This window comes from Canis lupus, chromosome 13 (assembly GCF_011100685.1).
Source record: "Canis lupus familiaris isolate Mischka breed German Shepherd chromosome 13, alternate assembly UU_Cfam_GSD_1.0, whole genome shotgun sequence".
NCBI lineage: Eukaryota > Metazoa > Chordata > Mammalia > Carnivora > Canidae > Canis > Canis lupus.
The window spans coordinates 62,763,069-62,769,868 of record NC_049234.1 but is presented as its reverse complement, the minus strand read 5'-3'; the positions used below and the strand labels follow the sequence as shown (position 1 = coordinate 62,769,868).

General features: G+C 38.3%; 1 long non-coding RNA gene across 3 annotated transcripts in view; it reads right to left on the bottom strand.

Annotated features, from left to right (window-relative positions):
* Positions 1 to 211: 211 nt before the first annotated feature.
* Positions 212 to 6,800, bottom strand: part of LOC111098638 — a 29,781-nt gene continuing 23,192 nt past the window's right edge. For all 3 annotated transcript variants that reach the window (XR_005368408.1, XR_005368406.1, XR_005368407.1), the window contains one exon: positions 212 to 940. This is a non-coding gene — a long non-coding RNA (uncharacterized LOC111098638). The remainder of the gene's footprint in view (positions 941 to 6,800) is intronic.

Sequence of the window (6,800 nt, the reverse complement as noted above, 5' to 3'; positions counted from 1 at the left end):
TTGAAAGTGCTACTGAAAGGAATTTCACTTGCAGGATGAAAGCACCCCCTGAATGCTGAGGATGACATCTTAAAATGGTCACAGATGTGTGCCAAGTGTCACTTTTACTTAATATTTCAGTATTCGCTGTTTGGATAGCAGCCATTTTATTATGGGACCACAAAGTTTAGCAAGAGAAAGACAACACATGTAGTTTCCGTGATGAGTTTATTCATATATTAGGAACTTGAGGTAGATATTTATTCCTGTCAGAGTCAGTAACTGTGGATTTTCAAAAAATTTTAAATTTAAAAGAAATTTTTAATTGTTTGGTCCTTAAGTTACCTTCCTTTTCTGTTGTTTTAAATTATATAATTTGTGGAACCACCATCTTATCCCAATTTAGCATAGCTCTTTTTTTAAAAAACTTTCAGAAAAACTTTGGAATTTGTGAGGAAAACCAATAAATATTTCATAGGCAATTGTTTTCTAAAACGTGACATTCTCATCGTGAAAGGAATGCAAAATCTCCCTTAAGTTCAAAGGGAAGAGTAGGACACCTTTAGAGCTGCATGTAATTTAAGACAGTAATAGAAGCAGAATAGACCATGTGCAAGGAGACTGGTATGGGGATTCAGAAGTAGCAGAGCTCTCAAGTCAATGGATTTATATTTGAGGGGAAGGCACTTTTAAGTTATTATCATGTTTGGGATCAGTGAGTCAAAATGAACCCACATCAGAATTAATAGAAGAATTAGGCCACATCTTCTGTATCCTTTTTGGTTCTTGATACCTGAGGTACATTTGTTCTCTGACTTGGAGTAGGGCAGGAAATAAGAGGTGTGAAAGTCCCGCTTGCTGCCTCTGCAGCCATTGCTACAGCAGTCCGGTGCATTGACATCATGGAAACCACACTACCAGTGGTCTGAAGACATCAACCAAAGCCCAATACATAGCATGTCTGAAAAAAAAAGATAAGGAAGACGTTGGTAATGATTGAAGCTGGGTGCTGGCTCATGAGGGTTCTCTCTACTATCCTTCTCTACTTTTGTGTATGTGTGAAGATTTCCATAATGGAAGAGGAAAAAGGCAGCCACAGGGAGCCTGGATATTTGCTATAAGAGAGCACATTTTCTTCCAACTTCTATGCCAGGCTTATATGTGCTTATGCCACTGATGGAAGAGAATGGTGTTTGCTCCCTTTCCCTGCATAAAGCCCCAGGAGATGGCAGCATGGTCCTTCAAGGGCAACGACAGCTCTCTCTTGCCCTATAGTTACGAGATTGGCTGATTGATACCTTGTTAATGGAGTTTACATCTTATCTGTAGAGTCTGGATGCAGCATGTAAAGCATTACTTTGAGAACTGGAAGACTCGGCTTCCAAGCCCTGTTCTGCCACTTGCCAGCAAATTTTGGATGACACAAAGCGCTGTGTACTGTATGCTCCCTCTAGGCCAGATGCTGTTCTCTAGAAAATGGTCATATATTACCTTGTATATGGCATTCGTAGAATAGAGATCACCTCTACCTACATCAGTGGATTGTTCGGGGACACATGCAAGATAATACACGTGAATGATTAGAATATTTATACATCTCACAGCTTATAAATATATAAAATATAAAGATTAGCATTAGCATGTGTTATTTATTGAAAGTTAAATATTTAAAAATAGCCTATTAATAGGAACTTGCCAGGAAATAGTTCTTCAAAATAACTAATGTTGGGCACCTCGGTGGCTCAGTGGTTGAGCCTCTGCCTTTAGCTCAGGTGGTGATCCCGGGGTCCTGGGATCGAGTCCTGCATGGGGTCCCTGCTTCTCCCTCTGCCTATGTCCTGCCTCCCTCTCTCATGAATAAAACAAACAAACAAACAAAACCACACACACACACACACACACACAAAACCTAATGTCACATCCTAAAGCTTCTGCAAGGTCTTATTGAAAGAGTTTTCAAGTCTTGAACCAGTAGATTCGAATGATGGCTGATCAAACCATTATATATTTTAATGAAAGCATCATTACATATGTGAGTAGTAAAATGGACTTAACTAAGAATTTTCTAAGGATTTATTTCACAAAATTGTAGTGCATGCTTGATTTGCATATAATACGTAATTCTTGTCCCAGAGACCCTGGCAGAGCTTTATCCCACTGGTGTTGCTCGGTGATTTTTCTTTAGCTGAAAGGAAGAAGAGGAAGCCAGCTGCAGCTTTGACACTTATAATCGCACGTCATGTAATAGCAATAGTTATGTATGGGCTGTTTAATTTGAAAGCAACATCAGTCATGCAAATTTCACATCAATTGAAAAAGAAAGGAAAAAAATTCTGTCAAACAGCAAAAGACTTAAATTACCAGGATTAAGTGAAAGAAATTATTTCTAATGGTCTGTGAAAGGGTAGCTAGCAAGTAATACAAAATAAAAAATTAAAAAAATATTTTGATGTAAAGTTAAAATGATACTTAATTACTAAATTGGGCTTATTTCCATTTAGCAATTCAGAAAAATCTGGTGACACTGGCTGGTGTGTGCAGCATTTCTCAGTGAAAATTTTAATCTGTTTGGAAAAATACCAGTTGTGATGATGTTTCTCCTCAACATAAATTGGCTGCGGCCCATAAGATTCTGAAGTCAGCCAGGCTCGCATTGATGTGAGAGTGATTATTTGAGGACCTTCTATTCAGTTCTGGGGATTGGGGAGTAGTATGAATCTGTGAATCAAGTTTATACATCTTGGTATATAATCTTTTATTTCCTCCCTTAAAAAGGTTACTGTATTTTTCATTTTATAAGTGTATCTAGCTGAAAATATATTACATTTGTCTGTAATTTAAAAGAAATTTTCTTAACCTTATAGGAAATCAGATAATAATAAAAATGAAATCTGGCAGCACAGTGGCTCAGTGGTTTAGCGCCTGCCTTTGGCTCAGGGCCTGATCCTGGAGACCCGGGATCGAGTCCCACGTCGGGCTCCCTGCATCGAGCCTGCTTCTCCCTCTGCCTGTGTCTCTGCCTCTCTCTCTCTGTGTCTCTCATGAATAAATAAATAAAATCTTTTTTTTAAAAAAGAGAGAAGTTCTAAAAAAAATGAAATCTGTAAACTATGGAGAAACCAAACCTACTGCAGGTACATAGCTCACTCAAGGTCATCCAACTATTAGTACCAAATCTGGGCCTCAGATTGAGAGGGTTGGATTGAAACCTCACCAGGCCTCACTTCACTGCTGTGTGAACACTGAGGTCCTTTCTCATATTAGAGTACTATAGCCCACATTATAAAGCTCTCTTCTTATTATTGCTTTCTCTCTCTCTCTCTTTCTCTTTCTTTCTTTCTTTCTTTCTTTCTTTCTTTCTTTCTTTCTTTCTTTCTTCCTTCCTTTCCTTTCCTTTCCTTTCTTCTTTTTTCTTTTCTTTTCTTTCTTTTCTTTTTTTTTTCTTTTCTTTTTTTTTTCTTCTTCTTTTCTCTTCTTTTTCTTTCTTTTTATATGTGGACCCCAATGCAGGGCTTGAACTCACAACACTGAGATTAAGACCTGAGCTGTGATCAAGAGTTGGACCCTCACCCAACTGAGCCACTTCGGCACCCCTGCTTTAGTTTCATTTTAAAAAAATCTGTTTTGAAATAAATTGTACTTAGATTGTACTTATTTTAAAATAATGCCTTCTTTTATAACTCAGGGAGATAGATGGAGAGGCTGGTCCTCACTTTCAGAGGATAGAATGTGCAATAAATCAGTGTCTTCTGTATTTAGAACATGGTAGCCAATCAGGTAATTAAGCATAAACAAGGAAATTACTTGGGTGGTGCAACCAAATATCTAGGTAATGCGAGATTCAAGAGAACTCTGAACAATTTATCATAGAAGCACAGGATTAACCATTTTGGGTCTATAGAAAAAGACTTTTTTTTTTTTTGTTGTTATTTGTTTGTTTTTTAAACCATTTAAACTGTAAGAGATTCAGTTTCTTCATTTGTAAAGTGAGGATCTTAAATTAGTCGACTTTAACATTTCTTCCAGGTCTGAATTTTGGAGTTTTAGGATTTATATCAAATTAGAACACTGCAATATAATGATATTTATGTGTTTATCTATTTTTTTAAAAGATTTTATTTCTTTCAGAGAGAAAGAATGAGAAAGTGCACGAACTGGGTGGGGAGGTGGGGGAGAGGTAGAAGGAGAGGGATAAGCAGACCTCTTGCAGAGCAGGGAGCCAGATGCATGGCACATGACTTGTGCCCCAGGCAGATGCTCAACCAGCTGAGCCGTCCAGGCTCCCCTATAATGATATCTATTAATGGTATTTCTTTCTGCCTTATTTTAGGACAATGGATATTTATTTTTCATTTATTTTTGAACTTAATTATTGACATCTCTATCTTTAAAGGTAACAACAGAATATTTTTTAAAGTGACTTTAGGGAATAGCTGAAAGTACTCCTCCCACATATGCATGCATTGTCAGGCCTCATGCACGCTTTTGATTCTCTGTGAATCTATGGGGCAGAAAAGTGCCTCTTGAGCTGTAAGGGATTCCCTTTTGAAATTGGGAATAATGATAAATCTTTAGTACAAGCTTCCATGTTATATGAGATTCTTTAATTAGAATAAAATAGAGATTTACATATCTTACGTTGGGCACAATGAAGCAAGTCAAATTTCATAAGCTTAGAATTTGAATTAGAAATAAGAGCCTAAATAGAAGTGAATGCTGAGGGACGCCTGGGTGTCTAGTTGGTTAAGCATCAACTCTAGTCGTGATCCCAGGGTCCTGTAATGGAACCTCACATTGGGCTCCCTGCTCAGTAGGGAGTCTGCTTCTCCTTCTCCCTCTGCTGCTCCCCGTGCTTTGTGCTCTCCCACTCTTGCTCTCTCTCAAATAAATAAACAAACCTTAATCAAAAAAAAAAAAAAAAAAAAAGAAGAAGTGAATGCTGAAATAGCCCAGATGCTTACAAGAACAGAAGAGGAAGACTCAGACCCAAATATACAAGCGCTTGGATATGTACACACATATACTACCCCCAAAATAGTAAAAAAGGGAAAAAACTTACTCTAGCATTTGCCCTAGATAGACACATTAAGTGTAGCTTTCTGAAGAGGATAGAGTCCAGGCAACTTAGAATGTCCCACAGGGAAGGGGTGAAGGTGGGTACCCCTGAGCATGCCCCAGCAAGCGTGGCATACTGACTACCATCTACTCTGATCGTTAGTACTCCTGCTGCACTCATCTTCATTTTTTATATCACATCACGGTCTAGGGAAAGAATTCCCTAGGCTCAAATAGTAAGCTATACTCATTCAGCCAAGTTGTCTTTATTGTTCTTCTCCTAGAGTCATCAGAGTAACCAGAACTCTCATCTGGGTAAATAGGATTCTCAAATACAATGAAAAGCAAACAACTGAGAATTGCCGTGTACTGAAGGGACACTAGTGTTACAAGAGCTGACAAATTCACAAGTGGAGAAACTAACATTGAGGAAATGGAGATAACAGAGGAATAAAGAAAACTTAATAGTAAGCACAATTAATATTCTGAGATTTGAATGAATAATGCATCCATAAAAACCAAATTATCCCCTAAAGGGGGAAAACCAGCCAGAGTTCTAGCAAATAAAAACAATCATCATCAAAACAAATCGTTCCCTTTGATAGGTTAAATAGCTGAAAGGACAGAGCTGAAAACGAAGCTCAATGTGTGGTATGAAGCAAGTATTCATGTCAAATGCAATGCACAATAACAAAGGGTCCATTAGAAAGTGCATTAGTTTCCTATTCCTGCTGCACCAAAAGGCCACAAACTTTGTGGCTTAAAATAGCCCAAAAGTATTATCATACAATTCTGGAGGTCAGAGTCCTAAAATCAAGGTTTTGGCAGGGCTGCGTTCCTTCTAGGGCTAGGAGACCATCTTTTCCAGGCTTTAAGAGGGCACCGGCACTCCTTGCCTTGTGGCCCTTTCCTCCATCTTCAAAACCAGCACCATAGCATCTTCAAATCTTTCTCTCCTTTCATCTCTGATCTCTGCCCCTGTTGTCACATCTTCCCTGGCTCTGATACTTCTGCCTCCTTCTTTTAAGAGCTCTCATGATTACATTGGGTCTACCCAGATAATCACAGATAATCTTCCCATTTCAAGATCTTCAACTTAATCACAACCGCAAAGTCCCTTTTTCCATGCAAGGGTGTGTATTTGTAGATTCTGGCTATGTGGCAGGGGGAAAGGGGCTTTATTTTGTCTACTACAGAAACAATGAGAAAAACATTGAAAGGGATAGAATATGGATACCCATATCCATGCAATAGCAATGCCCCAGGGAAGGAAGGAGAAAACAGATGGGAGAAAAGGATCAATTAAATAAGAAGAGAAAATTTTCCAGACCTAGAGAAAGCAGTAAGATTTTAGGTTGAAAGGACCCTGCAATACTAAGCAGGATATATAAAAAGAGACCTACAACTAGACACTAGTGAAATGTTAGATCTCCAAGGATAAGAGATGTCTAAGAGCATTCACAGACAGCAGCAGAACGCGAATGAGTGAAAATCAGATTGTCATCAGGCTTTTATTAAGCCCTACTGGGTATGGTAAACAAAGAGGTAAGGTCTTTAAAGTTCTGAGACAAAATTATTTTAAACTTAGAATTCTATTCCCAGTCAAAGTAGCATTCATGAGTGAAGGCTGAGAATATTTTTGGACATGCTTAGAAATTTTTCCACCCACAGATTCCATTTGAAAGAATTACTTGAGGCCGTATACTAGTAAAAACAAAAGGAAGTAAAAGAGAGGAAGACAAGGGATGCAAGTAACACTGGAGGCC